Source organism: Pseudophryne corroboree, chromosome 6 (assembly GCF_028390025.1).
Source record: "Pseudophryne corroboree isolate aPseCor3 chromosome 6, aPseCor3.hap2, whole genome shotgun sequence".
Taxonomy (NCBI): domain Eukaryota; kingdom Metazoa; phylum Chordata; class Amphibia; order Anura; family Myobatrachidae; genus Pseudophryne; species Pseudophryne corroboree.
In genome coordinates, this window is record NC_086449.1 from 560751744 (window position 1) to 560776210 (window position 24467).

The 24467-nt window shown below is 45.4% G+C and overlaps 1 protein-coding gene across 6 annotated transcripts in view; it reads left to right on the forward strand.

Moving 5' to 3' along the window:
- Positions 1 to 24467, forward strand: part of CDK17 (cyclin dependent kinase 17) — a 408374-nt gene that overhangs the window by 62085 nt on the left and 321822 nt on the right. For 2 of the 6 annotated variants that reach the window (XM_063927751.1, XM_063927750.1), the window contains one exon: positions 5706 to 5762. The exons of the other annotated variants lie outside the window; for them this stretch is intronic. The gene's annotated coding sequence lies outside the window, so the exon portion shown is untranslated. The remainder of the gene's footprint in view (positions 1 to 5705; positions 5763 to 24467) is intronic. 6 annotated transcript variants of the gene reach the window in all.

Genomic DNA, 24467 nt, shown 5'->3' on the forward strand with positions numbered 1-24467 from the left:
GCACACAAGCAGAATCTGCTGATTTAAAATGATGTGGCATGTGTGTGTTCTGCGTGCAACTACTACTGTTTTAAATGCGCTCACATCTAGGAGTGACTAGAAAGGCTGTTTAATGTGACTGCAGCACTGATGATGGAGGACACATGTAGATTCCCCATAGGCCATTCCTGTGGTTGCAGCTACCCCTCATCTCCTTTACATCTGAAAAAGTGCCCCACATGAGAATATCCAGGAATATAAATGGTTTCCCAAACTGACTTATTTGCTCTCTAGAAGATTATATGATTATTTTTTTCTAGAATATTGTGTTTCATTTATAGAGACAATGTGAATGAAATAAGGCTACTGAAATGTTTGTTTATGCTAGCTGGTAATCTATTTCACTGATAGATTGACTGCTCTGAGCATTATTCCATCATACTGCCTATAAATCATGATACTTAAGGCCCATACACACTTGACGATGCACAAGTCGTTAACGACTTCCCTTGAACTTCCCTTGAACAGCTGAGCAAACGACATGAGCATACACACTACCAACGACCAAAGACCATTCATCGTTGAAGCATCCAAGCTGAACAGTTTATTAAAATAATGAGCTGGGAACAGGGCTGGTGAACAGTGGCTTGGTTGTTGGTCGTTCACACCATACACATTCAACGACGTCTCTGGTCGGTAACGACCATAGTGGAAATTGAGCATACATGCTCCACAGATAAGCGAGGGTCGTTAACGTCCCGCTGGGCCGCGCATCGGTGGTCGTCGGATGCATACACACTTGACGATATAATGAGCGACGTCGTTGATGAGGGCTGAAATGAATGACGTCGCTCATTTTATCGTTAAGTGTGTAAGGGCCTTTAGACTTGTGTTCTTAATATTTACTCTTATAGTGCTAACATACTCTGCAGTGTTATACATTTGTGTGTCAAATCCCATAATAAAACAAGACTTTGTATTTACTGAAAAAAATGTGTGAAGCCCCTGTTTGCAATCTTAAAATATGTAAACAAGAAAGTCAGTTTGTACATGAGTATTAATTGCCATAGGTTACATCTTGAAAAGACTGTGTAGAGATACACTATTGGCGCTGACAGAGCTGCAGCTGTTCTCTGTCGTGGTTATACCCTATAACCAGGATTAGAACTGAAAGAAAAAGTGGGGGGTGACAGAGAATTTGCGCGCTAAGGTTCTGGAACTTTGTGAAAGTGAAACACCCTGTGTGATAGAGGTATACGTATCTCAAACAGGCTTTTGGTTCACAATGTAAAGCGGACTCTCATACACCAGATATCGGATAATAATCCAGAAGGTAAAGTGCTGAGGGTTATACCAGCCACAACTTGTACAACTTCAACAAGCATGAAATCATAAAGTGCAGAGGGTATCCAAGTCCCAAGCAAATATGACGTAAATTTCTGGGACCCAAAATCTTCTCTCTAAAGTTCTAAAATTGTAGATTAGTAAACTGCTACAAAATATGTCCTTCAAACCAAGACATAAAATTCTCCCAGAGATTAGTCTCCATGGGGTCTATTCATGCAGCAGAGAAAAGCCCTGTTTTGCGTTAAACAGGGCTTTTCTCTGCCTACTGCAATTCACAGAGCTGGTTACCGTGGAGAAGTCTCTGACTTCTCCAGCGGCACCCCCGCTCTGTGTCTGAATCGCATCACCATACCTTTGTATGGTGAGTGCGATTCATGAAGGTGCGGAAAGCTCTGCTTTCCGCTTCTCCATGGAGTTCAGGTTCGCCATCTCAGGACGGCGTAACCTGAACTGTGGTGCGGAGACGGCAGGGAAGCTCAATGCTTCCCTGATCGCTGCTCAGCACCTTGCGCTGGCTCCGCCCCCCGACCTCCCAACAACCACTGCGGCCTGCCGGGAGGTCAGCAAGCTGCGTGTGCGCAAAGGGACCCGCCGCTGGACACCGCGCATCGCAGGGAGGGACCGCTGGAGAAGATCTCACAGCAGGAGCCCCAGACACTGCAGCGCTTTGTCGGAAGGGTGAGTATACATGAATTGCTACTTATTACAGCTATACATCGCATCGAAGCGATGCGATGTATAGTGATAAGTAGCAATTCTGTTTTAATTTTCTACATGAATAGACCCCCATATATGAAACTTGTCTTTTATTGCTTGTAAATCATATACAAAGAATGAGTGCTGTTGCTGCTGAAACAGCAGTGCCAGGAGAATGGATAGGATACCTGGGATAAGTAAGAGATCTTTGGACAAGGAAGCTTTATCTACTACGAGGCAGGCATTGCTCACAGACCGTTAAACTACATCTCCCAGAATGCCACAGGCTGCTATACCTACGGATGCGCCTCTGGCCAGATTGGACTGTTGAAAAAAAATGCCTAGGTTTGTAGGCTAGGGAAAAGTCTTGTTTTATGTTGGAGGGAATTCAGAGTGGGTGCAGTCTGCAAATAAGATCTGGTCGAAGCCGTTAGTTTACCGGCTTTCGGAATCCCGGCGGTCAGAATACAGACGCCGGAATCCCTAGATCCAAGGGAATCCCGTTGGTCGGAATCCCTCATCTGGGACGGGGTGCCCTGCCTCCCTCCTGATGGGGAATAACTGGGACTGAAGCACGGCAAGCGCGCAAGGGGACATGCTGCGCTGGCCGTCGGGATCCCTTGCCTGTTGAGATTCTGGCGTCAGTCTTATGACCGGCGGGATCCAGACTGCCAGGATTTCATACTGAATCCAGATCAGGAACCTACAGTTAGAGCAAGTATAAAGTGTGGACGAAAGATTTAAAAATATACTCGTGAAGGAGGATGTATTTGTTGCAGTTTTGTCCGTTTTTCTTTTCATTGATGTCTTTCGTAAAGTACTGACAGCTGCTGTCTGGATGCGTTTGAAGATGACACAGGCTTTAGGTATGGTTTATTGTCCTAAATAGGCCCCAGATTTTTAGGTTCTAAAAAAACGTAAATAATTTTTTTTAAATCCGTATGTTTATGAAAATAAAACAAACCTGCACAACATATCATTATGTCTGAACACTGCCTTTATTATAGATGTGTCCTGCTACTTCCTTGCAGCGTTTGCTACGCGATGCGCTATGCCGTGGGAGGCTGCGATCCATTTGTAGCCACGGCTTTCCCATAGAAGTGAACGATCAGGAGCCGGCAGTTGCACAGCGTACGCAATACAGCAAATATATAACAGGACTGATCTGTATATATGAATTACTTTTCATTTGTCTTCATCTTCTTCATTCTTGTCCATCACCTAAGCATGTCACCATTTCTTGTTGAACACAGCAGATATATAACTTTATGAATGGGCAGTAAAAAATATATCTGGAATTTAATTTTATGTTCACAACACAAGAAGACTATACGGAGCTGAAACTTTTTTGAATGATCGTTTTAGCCAGTCAGTAAATATTCATGGAACACAACAGTATCTCGCTTTTATACCTGTTTATTCAAGTACAACAAAAATATCTGTGAAAATCTTTTCTAAAGCTAGAACATCATCTACAGTATTCGTTGCAAAATCTCTAGACAAACTCCAGTTGACACAAATAAATATATCTGTGTATAACAAGCAATTGTGGCTTGCTTATGTGATGGACATGAATGAAGATGAATTAAGTGACCTTCCTTTATCCAGCTGGACCTTCACCATCATTCTTCTATCCAAGGAAGCCGGATGTACTATGGATATTTCTAATAGATGTCTTATGCAAGGTCGACCCTATAATTCCAACTGGAAAAATTGGTCATGTCTCTTGATGACACTTTAAAAACTAGTGAGGCATTGTCAAACTATCTTCAGCTAACATTGTTGACTGACTAACACAATGTCAAGTATTTCTGTTCAACTTGATTTAAATAATTAAACTAATGAAGCCATGAAATCTATTATTACCTATTACTACTTGTAATACACCCGGCTTTTTTGAATAAACTACCTTGCTTTAAAATTATTTTTAACTATGAATCCAAAATCCTCCCATTTTTAAATTTTGACAAACATTAGTATAGACTACTGTATTTCCTGAATTTTTTTTAAACTTTTTTTTGTCAACCGCACTTTTTGGGATGATCATGATCAAAAATGTCAGTTTGAATCTGGAAAAAGTTTTCCACACAAAGCCTATTGTGTTGTATATCCTAGGAAAGGGCATACAAAGCATAGCAAAATGACACCACTCCCACCTCTCTAGCTTAATTAGGAGAGCTGCTATGGTGATTTGAAAATATGCTGGTTGTGCGTTTTTGACAGATTTTAAAAAACTTTACAAAGCCATGTTCAGCCATATTTTGGAAACTTCTTGATATTTCATGTTTTGTATTTTTCTTAGACTACGTATATATTCTCTCCATATACCAAATTTTATAAAAATCTGAGCTGGTGAGGTAAAATGAGTGTGTTGATTTGACACGGAATGACCCTGTCAAATTCTATGTTTCTATGAACTGGAGGTCTGTAGGAGTTGTGGCAGTGATTATTTGCGGAAGCCATCTTTTCTTTATTACCGCAAGCAGGTCGTTGATGCATGCTTATTTTACACAGTGCGCATGCATTCCATAGAGCTCAATAAAAGCATTTTGAAAGTGAAAAACTGGTGGTGAATTCTGATTAAATCAGAAGTATGTCAGATGGGTGTAGTATGGTATGCTGATGGCCGGGCTCCCGGCGGCCAGCATACCGGCGCCGGAATACCGACAGCTGGGTGAGTGCAAATGAGCCCCTTGCGGGCACGGTGGCGCGCTACGCTATCTATTCTCCCTCTAGGAGGGTCGTGGACCCACAAGAGGGAGAATAGGTGTCAGTATGCCGGGTGTCTGGATTCCGGCGCCAGTATATTGTGCGCCGGGATCCCGACAGTTGGCAAACTGAAGACCACCCTGTTAGATGTGTACGTGGAACTTTTGGGTATATATTGGCAGCTTCTAAAAGCTGTAGGATGGAGAGGTGGGTGAGATGGTGCTAAGATTTAATAAAGGGTTTTATTTAATATCAATAGGTTTATTATATTGCAGTTAAATCGTATTGTTAGTAGATGTGGGTTACGGTCGTTAGGTCGACACTCATTAGGTCGACCACTGAAGGTTGACCATGCCATTAGGTCGACATGTACTAGGTCGACAGGTCAAGAGGTCGATATGGGTTTTTCATATTTTTCTTTCTTTCTTTTTTTCATACTTAACGATCCACGTGGACTGCGATCGTAATGGTAATCTATGCCGAGCAAAGCGAGGCATCTTGCCCGAAGCATGGCGAGCCATGCTAGTGGACATGGTGCACTAATTTGGGTTCCACATCACTTAACGGAGAAAACGGCACCGAAAACAGTCAAACCTCATGTCGACCTATCGACCTAGTATATGTCGACCTAATGGCAATGTCGACCTAATGAGTGTCGACCCATACCTGTAGACGTTTTCCAGTGCTTATTAGAGAGGGGGAAGTTTATGAAGTGCTCCTGAGGCAACACACATACAAGGTCACAATTACACGAAAATAGCTAACTGGTTTTACGCCAAAGAAAATCCAGCAGAAGGCAACTGCGTACAAACATTATAAACATTGGCACCAGTAGTGCAATCTCCTATAAAATAGGATGGCAGGGATTTAAAAAAATTAAACTTTTAAGTGAACATTCAAAATTAAAATAAATGTGTTCTGCCTTCACTTTTTCTGAGTAATACACTGCAGCATTTGTATTCCCACTCCTCCAGGTTTCCTTATCAACGTGGCTCCTTATTTTGCACTTGCTGCACAACTGAGAACTGCTGGTAAGTGGCCTGTAAGAATGACTAAGTACCTTTAACACAGAATGTTGTATGTCTTCTGGGCTGGCACGTTTAACACCGCATGTAGCTGGCCTTGAAACCTGTTATCCAGCAACTGCTATACAGATTCTTGGCATTTTGCTCCCTTGAGTCAGACTGCAAGCCATGGAAATGTCTGCGATAAAGTGCTACATTTGAGGTAGGCATGTCAATAAGATGTTTACAAATTTCATTCAGTCATCACTTAATGTAAAAATACGAAGTGAACAAAACTGTTTACAGTAATTTATTTGGAGTTAAAATGTGCAAGTTTTAAAGTTATGGTTGTAAATGCGTGGTCATTTGAGATTGGCCAAAAAGCTTTATTTTCACAGATTATAGGCTGTCCAATTTGTGTGATTTACGTTATGTTAAAAAGTATGAAATGTCTGTTGTTTGGCGCCCAACCCCTCAATCTAAGGCGGCCAAACGGGCACTTTAAACGGGTTTAACCGTGTTGCTCGTCTGTTGGTAGCTGCTGGTTATAAATTTATTTTATTTATTTATTAACAGTTTCTTATATAGCGCAGCATATTCCGTTGCGCTTTACAATTAGAACAACAGTAATAGAACAAAACTGGGTAAAAACAGACAGACAGAGGTAGGAAGGCCCTGCTCGCAAGCTAACAATCTATAGGGAAATAGGCATAGATACACAAGGATTGATGCTAACTATTGCATAATGGTCCACCAGATTGCTAGGTTCTTAATGGGTTGTATGATGATACCCCACAAAGTTATCCAAGTGTCAGGAGGGTGTGAGACTAAAGAAAGACAAGATATGTGATGTTATGAATACTCTACAGAGGATGTAATTAGATAGGGAAGCACTGAAGGTTATGTGGGTGGGTCTGGAATTTGATAGGCTTGTCTGAAGAGGTGAGTTTTCAGGGAACATTTAAAGGTTTGGAGACTAGAGGCGAGTCTTACTGTGCGTGGGAGGGCATTCCACAGAGTGGGTGAAGCCCGGATAAAGTCCTGTAATTTTGAGTGTGAACAAGTAATGCGTGTGGATGAGAGACGTAGATCTTGTGCAGAGCGGAGAGGTCGGGTAGGGAGATATTTTGAGATGAGTGAAGAGATGTATGTTGGTGCAGTTTGGTTAATAGCCTTGTATGTGAGTAAGAGTATTTTATATTTAATACGGTAGAATACCGGTAACCAATGGAGGGACTGACAGAGCGGATCTGCAGACGATGAACGTCTGGCAAGGAAGATTAGCCTCGCAGCTGCATTCAAAATGGATTGTAGTGGCGAGAGCCTATGTTTGGGAAGACTGGTCAGGAGAGTATTACAATAATCAATGCGGGAGATAATGAGAGCATGGATTAGAGTTTTTGCTGTGTCTTGTGTAAGATAAGGGCGTATTTTGGATATGTTTCTTAGATGTATGTAACATGATCTTGAGACAGATTGAATGTGGGTAACAAAGGACAGTTCAGAGTCAAGAATGACACCTGGGCAGCGAGCTTGTGGGGTAGGGGTGATTGCAGATGGCTGGAATCTGCATAACTGACGTGCTGCCACTGTTATATGGCATCTAGTACAGCTGGTGAGAAAGGTGCTTAGATTGGTGGTTCCCAAACTACAGTGGGGCAAAAGTATTTGGACAGCCACCGATTGTGCAAGTTGACCCACTTAAAAAGATGCGAGAGGTCTGTAATTTCCATCATAGGTACACTTCAACTGTGAGAGACAGAATCTGGAAAAAAAAACCAGGAAATCACATTGCATGATTTTTAAACAATTTATTTGTATATTCTTGCGGAAAATATTTGGACAATCAAAAAGTTTAACTCGATACTTTTGTAATATAACCTCGGTTGGCAATTACAGAGGTCAAACGGTTCCTGTAGTTCTCGACCAGGTTTGCACACACTGTAGCAGGTATTTTGGCCCACTCTTCCAGGCAGATCTTCTCTAGATCTGTCATGTTTTGGGTCTATCGCTGGGCAACACGGACTTTCAACTCCCTCCACAGATTTTCTATTGGGTTGAGGTCTGGAGACTGGCTAGGCAACTCCAGGACCTTGAAATGCTTCTTACGGAGCCACTCCTTAGTTGCCTGGGCGGTGTGTTTGGTGTCATTGTTATGCTGGAAGACCCAGCCACATTCCATCTTCAATGCTCTTACTGAGGGAAGGAGGTTTTTTTTGCCCAAAATCTCATGATACATGGCCCCGTTCATCCTCTCCTTAATACGGATCAGTCGTCCTGTCCACTTTGTAGAAAAGCACCCCAAAGCATGATGTTTCCACCCCCATGCCTCACAGTGGGTATGGTGTTCTTGGGATGCCATTCATCATTCTTCTCCCTCCAAACAAGGCGAGTGGAGTTTATACCAAAAAGTTTGATTTTGCCCTCATCTGATCACAGTACATTCTCCCAATCCTCCTCTGGATCATCCAGATGGTCACTGGCAAACTTTAGATGGGCCTGGACACGTGTTGACTTAAGCAGAGGGACCTTTCGGGCGCTGCAGGATTTCAATCCATGACGTAGTGTGTTACTAATGGTAACCTTTGTGACTGTGGTCCCAGCTCTCTTGAGGTCATTGACCAGGTCCCCCCGTGTAGTTCTGGGCTGATTCCTCACCGTTCTGAAGATCATTGATAACCCACGAGGTGAGATCTTGCATGGAGCCCCAGGTCGAGGGAGATTGTCAGTGACCTTGTATTTCTTCCATTTTTTTTAAATAATTGCTCCTCTCACCAAGCTGCTTGCCTATTGTCGAGTAGCTCATACCAGCCATGTGCAGCTCTACAATTTTGTCCCTGGTGTCCTTAGACAGCTCTCTGATCTTGGCCATGGTGGAGAGGTAGCAGTCTGACTGTTTGAGGGTGTGGACAGGTGTCTTTTATACAGATAACCAGTTCAAACAGGTGCCATTTATACAGGTAACGAGTGGAGGATAGAAGAGTTTCTTAAAGAAGAAGTAACAGGTCTGTGAGAGCCAGAAATCTTGCTGCTTGGTAGGTGTCCAAATATTTATTTTCCAAAAAGAATATACAAGTAAATTGTTTAAAAATCATACAATGTGATTTCATGTTTCTTTTTTTTCTTTTCAGATTCTGTCTCTCACAGTTGAAGTGTACCTATGATGGAAATTACAGGCCTCTCATCTTTTTAAGTGGGTCAACTTGCACAATCGGTGGCTGTCCAAATAAAATACTTTTTTGCCCCACTGTAGGTGCTGTAGCTCCCTGTGGTGCTGCAGGGGTACCACAAGTTGGTGGCACAAGACCAAATCAAATTATTTATGGGAATGTGATGGGAAAAACCAGTGCTGGCGGCTGCCAATCATAAAATATGTGAAAAAAACAGAAGTGCAGTCCTGTCCATCACCACCACCACATAAATGACCCTAAGGGGGGGGGGGGGGGGGGGGATACAATTTTATTTTTGTGGGCACCAACCAGAGCTATTCAGTTGTCTCCCCCCTGTTGGGCATGCATGTAGCATATGTGCATGCCCATTCGTACCAGTCTGTAGTTCTAGTTAGGGCACTCAAACTCAAGTTTGAGCACACAAACCAGTGTTGTTGCACATTTCAGCTCGCACCTCAGGAGGCTGCGAGCTAAACTGTGACCCTCAGCTGCATGCATGTCTGAATGGATCAACAGTTGAATTGCTGTGTCGGGTGCCATGTAGTGGCAACCGGGGAGGGGGTGGGGTTTGGGGTAACCATTGAATTTACCCCTAAGGATGACCTATAAGCACACCACTATTTCTCTGACATCCTAGTGGATGCTGGGAACTCCGTAAGGACCATGCTGGGAACTCCGTAAGGACCATGGGGAATAGCGGCTCCGCAGGAGACTGGGCACAAAAAGTAAAAGCTTTAGACTAGCTGGTGTGCACTGGCTCCTCCCCCTATGACCCTCCTCCAAGCCTCAGTTAGATTTTTGTGCCCGAACGAGAAGGGTGCAAGCTAGGTGGCTCTCCTGAGCTGCTTAGAAGTAAAAGTTTAAATAGGTTTTTTATTTTCAGTGAGTCCTGCTGGCAACAGGCTCACTGCATCGTGGGACTAAGGGGAGAAGAAGCGAACTCACCTGACTGCAGAGTGGATTGGGCTTCTTGGCTACTGGACATTAGCTCCAGAGGGACGATCACAGGTTCAGCCTGGATGGGTCCCGGAGCCGCGCCGCCGGCCCCCTTACAGAGCCAGAAGAGCGAAGAGGTCCGGAGAAAGCGGCGGCAGAAGACGTTCCTGTCTTCAAATAAGGTAGCGCACAGCACTGCAGCTGTGCGCCATTGCTCTCAGCACACTTCACACTCCGGTCACTGAGGGTGCAGGGCGCTGGGGGGGAGCGCCCTGAGACGCAATAAAAACGATATAAAAACCTTATATGGCTAAAAAAAAATGCATCACATATAGCTCCTGGGCTATATGGATGCATTTATCCCCTGCCAGTTTCCTGAAAAAAAGCGGGAGAAAAGGCCGCCGTGAAGGGGGCGGAGCCTTTCTCCTCAGCACACAAGCGCCATTTTCTTTCACAGCTCCGCTGGAAGGACGGCTCCCTGACTCTCCCCTGCACTACAGAAACAGGGTAAAACAGAGAGGGGGGCACTATTGGCAGCTAATATATAAATACAGCAGCTATAACAGGGAGTAACACTTATATAAGGTTATCCCTGTGTATATATATAGCGCTCTGGTGTGTGCTGGCAAACTCTCCCTCTGTCTCCCCAAAGGGCTAGTGGGGTCCTGTCCTCTATCAGAGCATTCCCTGTGTGTGTGCTGGGTGTCGGTACGATTGTGTCGACGTGTATGAGGAGGAAAATGATGTGGAAGCAGAGCAATTGCCTGTGTTAGTGATGTCACCCCCTAGGGAGTCGACACCTGACTGGATGGTAGTAATTAAAGAATTACGTGACAATGTCAGCACTTTGCAAAAAACTGTTGACGACATGAGACAGCCGACAAATCAATTAGTGCCTGTTCAGGCGTCTCGGACACCGTCAGGGGCGCTAAAACGCCCGTTACCTCAGATGGTCGACACAGACCCTGACACGGATACTGAATCCAGTGTCGACGGTGACGAGACAAACGTAATGTCCAGTAGGGCCACACGTTACATGATCACGGCAATGAAGGAGGCATTGAACATTTCTGACACTACAAGTACCACAAAAAAGGGTATTATGTGGGGTGTGAAAAAACTACCAGTGGTTTTTCCTGAGTCAGATGAATTAAATGAGGTGTGTGATAAAGCGTGGGTTTCCCCCGATAAAAAACTGCTGATTTCTAATAAATTATTGGCACTATACCCTTTCCCGCCAGAGGTTAGGGCACGTTGGGAAACACCCCCTAGGGTAGATAAGGCGCTCACACGCTTATCAAAACAAGTGGCGTTACCGTCTCCTGATACGGCCGCTCTCAAGGAACCAGCTGATAGAAGGCTGGAAAATATCTTAAAAGGTATATACACACATACCGGTGTTATACTGCGACCAGCGATCGCCTCAGCCTGGATGTGCAGCGCTGGAGTGGCTTGGTCGGATTCCCTGACTGAAAATATTGATACCCTGGATAGGGACAGTATATTATTAACTATAGAGCATTTGAAGGATGCATTACTATATATGCGAGATGCACAGAGGGATATTTGCACCCTGGCATGTAGAGTAAGTGCGATGTCCATTTCTGCCAGAAGAACGTTATGGACGCGACAGTGGTCAGGTGATGCGGATTCCAAACGACATATGGAAGTATTGCCGTATAAAGGGGAGGAGTTATTTGGGGTCGGTCTATCGGACCTGGTGGCCACAGCAACGGCTGGAAAATCCACCTTTTTACCCCAGGTCACCTCTCAGCAGAAAAAGACACCGTCTTTTCAAACCCAGTCCTTTCGTCCCTATAAGGGCAAGAGGGAAAAAGGCAGCTCGTTCCTGCCCCGGGGCAGAGGAAGGGGAAAAAGACTGCACCATGCAGCCTCTTCCCAGGAGCAGAAGCCCTCCCCCGCTTCTGCCAAGTCCTCAGCATGACGCTGGGGCTCTGCAAGCAGACTCGGGCACGGTGGGGGGCCGTCTCAAGAATTTCAGCGCGCAGTGGGCTCACTCGCAAGTGGACCCCTGGATCCTGCAGGTAGTATCACAGGGGTACAAATTGGAATTCGAGACGTCTCCCCCTCGCCGGTTCCTGAAGTCTGCTCTACCAACGTCTCCCTCCGACAGGGAGGCAGTATTGGAAGCTATTCACAAGCTGTATTCCCAGCAGGTGATAATCAAGGTACCCCTCCTACAACAGGGAAAGGGGTATTATTCCACGCTGTTTGTGGTACCGAAGCCGGACGGCTCGGTGAGACCAATTTTAAATCTAAAATCTTTGAACACTTACATAAAAAGGTTCAAATTCAAGATGGAGTCACTCAGAGCAGTGATAGCGAACCTGGAAGAAGGGGACTATATGGTATCTCTAGACATCAAGGATGCTTATCTCCATGTCCCAATCTACCCTTCTCACCAAGGGGTACCTCAGGTTTGTGATACAAAACTGTCATTATCAGTTTCTGACGCTGCCGTTTGGATTGTCCACGGCACCACGGGTCTTTACCAAGGTAATGGCCGAAATGATGATTCTTCTTCGAAGAAAAGGCGTATTAATTATCCCTTACTTGGACGATCTCCTGATAAGGGCAAGGTCCAGGGAACAGTTAGAGGTCGGAGTAGCACTATCTCAGGTAGTGCTACGTCAGCACGGGTGGATTCTAAATATCCCAAAATCACAGCTGATTCCAACAACACGTCTACTGTTCCTAGGGATGATTCTGGACACAGTCCAGAAAAAGGTGTTTCTCCCGGAGGAGAAGGCCAGGGAGTTATCCGAGCTAGTCAGGAACCTCCTAAAACCAGGACAAGTGTCAGTGCATCAGTGCACGAGAGTCCTGGGAAAAATGGTGGCTTCTTACGAAGCGATTCCATTCGGAAGATTCCATGCAAGAACTTTTCAGTGGGATCTGCTGGACAAATGGTCCGGATCGCATCTTCAGATGCATCAGCGGATAACCCTATCTCCAAGGACAAGGGTATCTCTCCTGTGGTGGTTACAGAAGGCTCATCTTCTCGAGGGCCGCAGATTCGGCATTCAGGATTGGATGCTGGTAACCACGGATGCCAGCCTGAGAGGCTGGGGAGCAGTCACACAGGGAAGAAATTTCCAGGGCTTGTGGTCAAGCATGGAAACGTCTCTTCACATAAATATCCTAGAGCTAAGGGCCATTTACAATGCCCTAAGTCAAGCAAGGCCTCTGCTTCAGGGTCAACCGGTATTGATCCAGTCGGACAACATCACGGCTGTCGCCCACGTAAACAGACAGGGCGGCACAAGAAGCAGGAGGGCAATGGCAGAAGCTGCAAGGATTCTCCGCTGGGCGGAAAATCATGTGATAGCACTGTCAGCAGTGTTCATTCCGGGAGTGGACAACTGGGAAGCAGACTTCCTCAGCAGACACGACCTCCACCCGGGGGAGTGGGGACTTCATCCAGAAGTCTTCCAAGTGATTGTAAACCGTTGGGAAAAACCAAAGGTGGACATGATGGCGTCCCGTCTCAACAAGAAACTGGACAGATATTGCGCCAGGTCAAGGGACCCTCAGGCAATAGCGGTGGACGCTCTGGTAACTCCGTGGGTGTTCCAGTCGGTATATGTGTTCCCTCCTCTTCCTCTCATACCAAAAGTACTGAGAATCATAAGAAGGAGAGGAGTAAGAACGATACTCGTGGCTCCGGATTGGCCAAGAAGAACTTGGTACCCGGAGCTGCAAGAGATGCTCACGGAGGACCCGTGGCCTCTACCTCTAAGGAAGGACCTGCTCCAGCAGGGACCTTGTCTGTTCCAAGACTTACCGCGGCTGCGTTTAACGGCATGGCGGTTGAACGCCGGATCCTGAAGGAAAAAGGCATTCCAGATGAAGTCATCCCTACCCTGATCAAGGCCAGGAAGGATGTAACTGCAAAACATTATCATCGCATTTGGCGAAAATATGTTGCGTGGTGTGAGGCCAAGAAGGCCCCTACGGAGGAATTTCAACTGGGTCGTTTCCTACATTTCCTGCAAGCAGGATTGTCTATGGGCCTAAAATTAGGATCCATTAAGGTTCAAATTTCGGCCCTGTCGATCTTCTTCCAGAAAGAACTGGCTTCAGTGCCTGAAGTTCAGACGTTTGTCAAAGGGGTACTGCATATACAGCCTCCTTTTGTGCCTCCAGTGGCACCTTGGGATCTCAATGTAGTTTTAGGGTTCTTAAAATCACATTGGTTTGAACCACTTGCCACAGTGGATTTGAAATATCTCACATGGAAAGTGGTAATGCTGTTGGCCCTGGCTTCAGCCAGGCGCGTATCAGAATTGGCGGCTTTATCCTATAAAAGCCCTTACCTGATATTTCATTCGGATAGGGCGGAATTGAGGACTCGTCCTCAATTTCTCCCTAAGGTGGTTTCAGCGTTTCACATGAATCAACCTATTGTGGTACCTGTGGCTACTAGGGACTTGGAGGACTCCAAGTTGCTGGACGTAGTCAGGGCCCTGAAAATATATGTTTCCAGGACGGCTGGAGTCAGAAAATCTGACTCGCTGTTTATACTGTATGCACCCAACAAGCTGGGTGCTCCTGCTTCTAAGCAGACGATTGCTCGTTGGATTTGTAGTACAATTCAACTTGCACATTCTGTGGCAGGCCTGCCACAGCCAAAATCTGTAAAAGCCCATTCCACAAGGAAGGTGGGCTCATCTTGGGCGGCTGGCCGAGGGGTCTCGGCTTTACAACTTTGCCGAGCAGCTACTTGGTCAGGGGCAAACACGTTTGCTAAATTCTACAAATTTGATACCCTGGCTGAGGAGGACCTGGAGTTCTCTCATTCGGTGCTGCAGAGTCATCCGCACTCTCCCGCCCGTTTGGGAGCTTTGGTATAATCCCCATGGTCCTTACGGAGTTCCCAGCATCCACTAGGACGTCAGAGAAAATAAGAATTTACTTACCGATAATTCTATTTCTCATAGTCCGTAGTGGATGCTGGGCGCCCATCCCAAGTGCGGATTGTCTGCAATACTTGTATATAGTTATTGTTACAAACAAATCGGGTTGTTTATTGTTGGAAGCCATCTTTTCAGAGGCTCCTACGGTTATCATACTGTTAACTGGGTTCAGATCACGAGTTGTACGGTGTGATTGGTGTGGCTGGTATGAGTCTTACCCGGGATTCAAGATCCTTCCTTATTATGTACGCTCGTCCGGGCACAGTATCTTAACTGAGGCTTGGAGGAGGGTCATAGGGGGAGGAGCCAGTGCACACCAGCTAGTCTAAAGCTTTTACTTTTTGTGCCCAGCCTCCTGCGGAGCCGCTATTCCCCATGGTCCTTACGGAGTTCCCAGCATGGTCCTTACGGAGTTCCCAGCATCCACTACGGACTATGAGAAATAGAATTATCGGTAAGTAAATTCTTATTTTTTTTTTATTTTTTTTTATTTTTTTTAATGCATTTCTCAAACTTTAGGCCTGGGGTGCCATGATTCATAAAGTCTGGGAACCACTGGATTAGACTGACAAAACCACCTAAACTATTACAAAAGGTTAATGCATAGTGATTGAATGTAAAACTTTTTATGTAGGTTTCTGGATAAAAACTTGTGCATGTGGGTGTAATGAAAAAGAAGGGTATTTTAATGTACACATTGTTATAGTTCAACAGTATTAATGTATAGGGTGGGTGACTAATGTGTGTGGTGGTTTTTTATTAGAGACTGTGGAATATGAGGGGGGTTCACATAAAAGTGACAAATTAACTATGGAGCACTAAATTGTGTCTCCTGCTGGTTGATACACTGGTACCCCAAGGCTGCTTATTATTATTATTATTATATATTTTTTTATTATTATAGTTGTCGTCGTTCTCATCATTTTTTTATATGGTGACGTAAGGGTTCTGCAGCGCCTAGGCCGAGCCTGTGTTCTCTATGCAACTTGCTGGGTGGAAGAATACTTTTTCCTATATTGCCATAGCCCTTTATACACAGCTTAAAGAAGGGTGATACGTTTATTGAATTTGTTTTTCTGAATAAAAAAGGCATAAAAACATTGTAACAGATCGACTTATTGCATTTTCGCCCATTAATTATCTCACCGCTGAAAACAATTGCATTCCCCCATTGAGAATCTTGCTACAGCACCTCACCCTTAATAATTTTCAAACTGAGCAGGAATATCTTATTGGCTGGCTGACTGCATGGGACTTTGAACTCACTATGGACCATAGGTCGGGGTACTTAGTTCTGTAAACTATAGCTTAAATCAAATGTCTAAAAATTAAAAACATCTAAAATACATAACTAATCAGAAAGATACTGTTGCTTGGTATAAATTAACTGGTTAAATGTTACTTTAACTACATCTACACACTTTATGGGGTAGTTGGTAATTACCAGCACACTGGGTTTCATGTTACAGAAAGGGTGGATGGGCATTATAGACCACTGGTCAGAGACGGAATAAATCTTTTTTGAGGCAGAGAAAGTGTAACTAAGTTCTGCTCACATTGCTGTGAGATGACCACTGGTTGCCAAGGCAACCGCTTTGTCCGAGTTCCCTGCATTCGTATTGCTTATGTCTCATCACATTCTATCAGCTTCAGCTCTTCCTTGCCAGACTTTAAACCTGTACTACAGTGATTTAATGATCTATGCCTAGGTTTTACCCCCTTGTAGAACATGGAAACAACTGTGAAGACCTTTATACTAGTGATGTGTGTTAGATGTAAAGATGTATTTTTCTTTTATTGCTCTGGGTAATCATGATTCCTGTCTAGGTTTTGAAATTATGAAGTGACCTTTTCTAAAGTAACTTTTGGCAGAATGCAGAACACATTCCGCAAAACATTGAGTCGTCATTGCATTGGTACTAATTGCATATGCTCTAACACTAACATATATATGATTAGTACTGCAAAGGACACCTCTGTCACTGTACTTCCGGGTATCAGCCCCAGTAGTCCATCTGCACATGTGCAGAGTGAAGCGGCAGCCATGGGGTATGCTAGGAGATATCTGATCGAATCCCCCTCGGCGCAGTGCGGATAGAAGTCCATAGGATTCTACTCTCCGCACCGAAGCCCGGAATGTGGGGCTTAGTGCATATGTAAATGCGGTAAAAACTCAGAAAACAGAGTTTTTACCACATTTTTCTTTAAGTGCATCCCGTGCTTAATGTAAGAGATGTTGTTTTCCTCAAAATTTTGCTGTACTGTGGCATTCTGGTCTCATTGACTCATAAGCAGCTTAGGTATGTGTGCTGTGCTCTGTCTACTGAGGATTTTAACTGCAAATGCAGCACTCCTCTAAAAGCTTAGTTAAAGTGCTTTAGTAGTCCTGTTCGGTTTTAGTTCACATTGAATTATTAAAGGCAATACATCTATACATAGCATGTGGTATTCTTACCTTCGTTTTATTCCATACATCCTGAGTGGTTTTAATATGAGGGATCCAGCTTTCTGTGGTGTATGGGAAGATCAAAAAATATTTACGTTTGCTTATGCTAGTGACTTACAAAAGTAAAAGCCGTTGGAGAGCTTTATTTTATTTTATTTTTTTATTTAGTTCTGTTGTAAAGGTGACCACACTTGTTGTACAGCCTGATCACCAAGCTATTCCATTCGTTTTCAATTTAGTAACTCAGGATTTTAAAACAAACTGGTTTTACTCAAAATGGGAAAACCAACACTTGTGTCTAAAGTGGCAATAGATCATGGGGGTGATATTCAATTGTATGTGGGCTACCAAACAAGTTACTTTTAGTGCATTTCAGCATGCCACCCCGGGGGGGGGGGGCTGAAATGCAGGCGCCAGCAGATATTGCTCCCTGAACGGAGCTAAAATTGAATAAATCCATTTGGGCACCATCTAGTGGCTGCCAGCGGAAAAATATTTGAATCCCACCATATGCTTTTCTTAATCACATTCATTTTTTCACCCATTACGGTCACATCTTCAAAATGTTGCCAGAATACGCTGCTCAGGTGCGACCAGCACTATTATCCATTGTCATAGTTTCCCTTGATTACTGCAATTGCCTCCTTTCCCTTCTATTCCTGCTTTATTATCTTATATACACCACTTTTCAAGTCTCTGCACTGACTTCTTGTATCTTACAGGATGTAGTTCAGTTTAGTCTCTCAACCTAAAAAGTCCTCAACATCACCCCTTCATACATTTCAATTCTCATATCCAAATACTCTCCCTCTCCTCCTCTTAGATCTACCTCTGGCCTTCACATTGCCTCATCTAAGAACATCTATCTAACTATCACTTTTAAGACTGTTTCTATGCTACTTACTTGCCTTGCCATTCAGATAGCCTTTAAATCTTAAATTGCTCTCTGAAAATTCTTTTTTATTTTTTCTCTTACGGCCTAGAGGATGCTGGGGACTCCGTAAGGACCATGGGGTATAGACGGGCTCCGCAGGAGACATGGGCACTTTAAAGACTTTAGATGGGTGTGCACTGGCTCCTCCCTCTATGCCCCTCCTCCAGACCTCAGTTAGATCCTGTGCCCAGAGGAGACTGGATGCACTGCAGGGGAGCTCTACTGAGTTTCTCTGAAAGACTTTTGTTAGGTTTTTTATTTTCAGGGAGCACTGCTGGCAACAGGCTCCCTGCATCGTGGGACTAAGGGGAGAGATGCAGACCTACTTAAATGATAGGCTCTGCTTCTTAGGCTACTGGACACAATTAGCTCCAGAGGGTTGGAATGCAGGTCTCATCCTCGCTATTCGTCCCGGAGCCGCTCCGCCGTCCTCCTCACAGAGCCGGAAGATAGAAGCCGGGTGAGTATAAGAAGAAAGAAGACTTCAGATCTTCACTGAGGTACCGTGCAGCGGTAACGCTGCGCGCCATTGCTCCCACATTCACACACACTGACGGCACTGTATGGGTGCAGGGCGCAGGGGGGGCGCCCTGGGTAGCAATAATAAACCTCAATGGACACTGGCTGACATATATATACTTCGGAGGCAGTATATTAAATAAACCCCCGCCAGTATAAAGAATTTGAGCGGGACCGAAGCCTGCCGTTGAGGGGGCGGAGCTTGATCCTCCAGCACTAACCAGCGCTATTTTCTCCACAGCACGCTGCAGAGAAGCTGGCTCCCCGGACTCTCCCCTGCTGAACACAAGTACAGAGGGCAAAAAGGGGGGGGGGGGGGGGGCACATTTATTTGGCGCAGTAAGTGTATTATTGATATATAAAAGCGCTGTACAGACTGGGATTTTGTCTCCATGTCCAGTGGCGCTTGGGTGTGTGCTGGCATACTCTCTCTCTGTCTCTCCAAAGGGCCTTATTGGGGGACTGTATCTATATATATATATATATATATATCCCAGTGTGTGTGGGGGTGTCGGTACGTGTGTTTCGGCATGTCTGAAGCGGAACGCTTGTCTAAGGAGGAGGAGGAAGCAGATGATTGTGGCGTCTCCGTCGGCACAGTCGACACCTGATTGGATGGATATGTGGAATGTTTTAAATGCAAATGTGTCTTTATTACATAAAAGATTGGACAAAGCAGAGTCCAGAGAAAAAGCAGGGAGTCAATCCATGGCTTTGACTGTGTCACAAGGCCCTTCAGGGTCTCATAAACGTCCCCTGTCCCAGGTAGCAGACACTGATACCGACACGGATTCTGACTCCAGTGTCGACTACGATGATGCGAGGTTACACCCAAGGGTGGCCAAAAGTATTCATTATATGATTATTGCAATAAAAGATGTTTTGCATTTCACAGAGGACCCCTCAGTGCCTGACACGAGGGTTTACATGTTTAAGGAGAAGAAACCTGAGTTAACCTTTCCCCCATCTCATGAGCTGAACGCTTTATTTGAAAAAGCTTGGGAAACTCCAGACAAGAAACTGCAGATTCCCAAGAGAATTCTTATGGCGTATACTTTCCCCACACAGGACAGGTTACGGTGGGAATCCTCGCCCAGGGTGGACAAGGCTTTGACTCGCTTGTCCAAAAAGGTGGCGCTACCGTCTCGGACCGGCAGTAGCGTCGGCATGGGTATGTAGCGCAATAGCAGCATGGACAGATAACTTGTCATCTGACATTGACACCCTAGATAAGGATAGCATTTTATTGACCTTGGGTTATATAAAAGACGCAGGGTTATATATGAGAGACGTTGGGCTGTTGGGTTCAAGAGCCAATGCCATGGCAATTTCTGCTAGGCGAGCCCTGTGGACCCGCCAATGGACGGGTGATGCCGATTCAAAGAGACGTATGGAAACTTTGCCTTACAAGGGTGAGGTTTTATTTGGGGAGGGCCTCGCGGACCTGGTTTCCTCAGCTACCGCAGGTAAATCTTCTTTTCTGCCTTTTATGTTCCCCCACAGCAAAAGAAAACACCTCAATATCAGATGCAGTCCTTTCGGTCGCATAAGTCCCGAAGGGACCGGGGCTCTTCCTTCCTCGTCAGAGGTAAGGGTAGAGGGAAAAGAATGCCTGCTATGGCTAGTTCCCAGGAACAGAAGTCCTCCCCGGCTTCTACAAAATCCACCGCATGACGCTGGGGCTCCACTGCGGGAGTCCGCGCCGGTGGGGGCACGTCTTCGACTCTTCAGCCAGATCTGGGTTCTGTCAGATTTGGATCCTTGGGCGATAGAAATTTTATCCCAATGCTACAAACTGGAATTCGAAGAAGTGCCTCCTCGCCAATTTTTCAAGTCTGCTTTGCCAGCCTCTCCCCAAGAGAGGGAAATAGTTTTAGCTGCGATACAAAAGCTGTATCAACAGCAAGTGATTATCAAGGTTCCCCTAGTGCAACAGGGAAAGGGGTACTATTCAACTCTATTTGTGGTCCCGAAACCGGATGGCTCGGTCAGACCCATCCTGAATCTAAAATACCTAAACCTGTATCTAAAAAAGTTCAAATTCAAGATGGAATCTCTCCGGGCAGTGATCTCCAGCCTGGAAGGGGGGGATTTTATGGTGTCACTAGACATAAAGGATGCATACCTCCATGTCCCCATTTATCCTCCTCATCAGGCGTACCTGAGATTCGCTGTACAGGACTGTCATTACTAGTTTCAGACGTTGCCGTTTGGGCTGTCCACGGCCCCGAGGATTTTTACCAAGGTAATGGCGGAAATGATGGTGCTCCTACGCAAGCAAGGAGTCACAATTATCCCATACTTGGACGATCTCCTGATAAAAGGGAGATCGAGAGATCAATTGCTGAAAAGCGTGTCACTCTCCCTGAGAGTGCTGCAGCAACACTGCTGGATCCTAAATCTGCCAAAATTGCAGTTCATTCCAATGTCTCGGCTATCATTTTAGGCATGATTCTGGACACGGAAAAGAAGAGGGTTTTTCTCCCAACGGAAACTCCAGAGCATGGTCAGAGACCTGTTAAAGCCAAAAAGAGTGTCAGTTCATCAATGCACTCGAGTACTGGGAAAAATGGTGGCGGCCTACGAGGCCATACCCTTCGGCAGGTTCCATGCGAGGACATTTCAGTGGGACCTTCTGGACAAATGGTCGGGGTCCCATCTACAAATACATCAAAAAATAAACCCTTTCCCCCAGGGCCAGGGTGTCTCTCCTGTGGAGTCTGCAGAGTGCTCACCTTCTAGAGGGTCGCAGGTTCGGCATTCAAGACTGGGTTCTGGTGACCACGGAGGCGAGCCTCCGAGGATGGGGAGCAGTCATACAAGGAAGAAATTTTCAGGGACTGTGGTCGAGCCAGGAGGCTTGTCTACACATTAACGTGCTGGAATTGAGGGCCATATACAACGGCCTATGACAAGCGGAGACTCTTCTTCGCGACCTACCTGTTCTGATTCAATCAGACAACGTCACAGCAGTGGCTCATGTAAACCGCCAAGGCGGGACAAGGAGCAGAGTGGCAATGGCGGAGGCCTCCAGGATTCTTCGCTGGGCTGAAAATCACGTAAGCGCGCTGTCAGCAGTCTTCATTCCGGTAGTGGACAACTGGGACGCAGACTTCCTCAGCAGACACGACCTTCATCCAGGAGAGTGGGGTCTTCATCAAGAAGTTTTTGCAGAGATAACAAGTCGTTGGGGGCTTCCTCAAATAGGATGATGGCGTCACGCCTCAACAAGAAACTTCGGAGGTATTGTTCCAGGTCAAGGGACGCACAGGCGGTAGCAGTAGACGCCCTGGTGACACCATGGCTGTTTCCGTCGGCCTATGTCTTCCCTCCTCTTCCACTCATCTGAAAAATACTGAGAATCATAAGACGAAAAAGAGTCCAGACAATACTCATTGTTCCGGATTGGCCTCGGAGGGCCTGGTATTCAGATCTTCAGGAAATGCTCACAGAAGATCCGTGGCCTCTTCCTTCCAGGGAGGACCTGTTGCAGCAGGGGCCCTGCGTGTTCCAAGACTTACCGTGGTTACATTTGACGGCATGGCGGTTGAACGTTAAATCCTAGCTAGGAAAGGTATTCCGGGGGAGGTCATCCCTACTCTGATAAAAGCTAGGAAGGTGGTGACGGCGAAACATTATCACCGTATCTGGAGGAGATATGTATCTTTGTGTGAAGCCAAGAATGCTCCTACGGAAGATTTTCACCTGGGCCGTTTTCTCCACTTTCTGCAGACAGGAGTGGATATGGGCCTAAAGTTAGGCTCTATTAAGGTACAGATTTCGGCCCTGTCAATATTCTTTCAGAAGGAATTGGCTTCTCTCCCAGAAGTCCAGACTTTTGTAAAGGGAGTGCTGCACATCCATCCTCCTTTTGTGACCCCAGTGGCACCATGGGACCTTAACGTGGTGTTACAGTTCCTTAAGTCACACTAGTTTGAACCTCTTCAAACAGTTGAGTTGAAATTTCTCACTTGGAAAGTGGTCATGTTGTTAGCCTTGGCATCTGCGAGGCGGGTGTCTGAGTTTGCGGCTTTGTCTCACAAAAGCCCATATCTGATTTTCCATGTAGATAGAGCGGAGTTGAGTACTCGTCCTCAATTTCTGCCTAAGGTGGTTTCATCGTTTCATATGAACCAGCCTATTGTGGTGCCTGTGGCTACGGGGGATTTGGAGGATTCCAAGTCTCTTGATGTAGCCAGGAAGGCTCAAATTAGGAAAACAGAGGCACTGTTTGTCCTGTATGCAGCCAACAAGGTTGGCGCCCCTGCTTCTAAGCAGACTATTGCCCGCTGGATCTGTAACACGATTCAGCAGGCTCATTCTACGGCTGGATTGCCGGTACCAAATTTGGTAAAGGCCCATTCCACTAGGAAGGTGGGCTCTTCTTGGGCGGCTGCCCGAGGTGTCTCGGCATTGCAACTTTGCCGAGCGGCTACTTGGTCGGGTACAAACACTTTTGCTAAATTCTACAAGTTTGATACCTTTGCTGAGGAGGACCTCATGTTTGCTCAATCGGTGCTGCAGAGTCATCCGCACTCTCCCGCCCAGTCTGGAGCTTTTGGTACATGGTCCTTACGGAGCATCCTCTAGGACGTAAGAGAAAATAAGATTTTTAACCTACTGGTAAATCTTTTTCTCCTAGTCCGTAGAGGATGCTGGGCGCCCGTCCCAGTGCGGACTAAATTCTGCGAGACTTGTATATAGTTATTGCTTACATAAGGGTTATGTTACAGTTTTGATCAGTCTCTGGCTGATGCTGTTTTGTTTCATACTGTTAACTGGTTCGTATGTTCCAAGTTGTACGGTGTGGATGGTGTAGGCTGGTATGTATCTTGCCCTTAGATTAACAAAAATCCTTTCCTCGTACTGTCCGTCTCCTCTGGGCACAGTTCTTTAACTGAGGTCTGGAGGAGGGGCATAGAGGGAGGAGCCAGTGCACACCCATCCAAAGTCTTTAGAGTGCCCATGTCTCCTGCGGAGCCCGTCTATACCCCTTGGTCCTTACGGAGCATCCTCTACGGACTAGGAGAAAAAGATTTACCGGTAGGTTTAAAATCTTATTATTATTTTATAATAACTAGTAATGTTTTATATAGCGTTTTTCTTCCAGTAGAATGCAAAGGGGGAAATCCATTAACTGTGATGTAAGATCGCATGTTCTTGCATGAATTATGGGCGATGTGCAGTGCTTACATAACTCTTATGGTAGTTTAACATGCATATTCCTACTCACGACTATGAGTGTGTGAGATAAAATGCACAAAGCAGGGTGCCATTGCCAGTGTACGGACGATGTCCCAACAGTGCTGTGCTTTACATTTTCAAATTGAACAAAAAAGTGATACTGTGGGATCTATTCAATTGAAGTCTGAACTGCCGTCTAGTTGGAATGACCGCAGTCTCCAACATTTTTTTTTCTCTGTTGAATCCATATTCAACCTATTCAGTGGTGCTACTTGTTGGAAAACCACGTGGATCTGCGGATATGCCTTGGATCCACGTGTTTTGTCAATTTAGCGGGAAATTCCGAAAGGATTTTGGCCCGTTTTTCGACAATGCTGATCCGACTTAAAAAAAAAAAAGTCTGATTAGCATTGTTGGTAATGGGCAAAACCTGTCTGAATTGCCTGCTATTTGAATACTGCACTGTCTGATCCTCTCCGTTGGGTTGGATCCGATATGCATTGAATACACCAGTAAATAAACATAATTACATCAAAACTACAGCAAAAGGTTCAAACAATTTTGTTTTTGTTTTTTTCTTTGTTTTCTTTAATCTAGAAGGACATT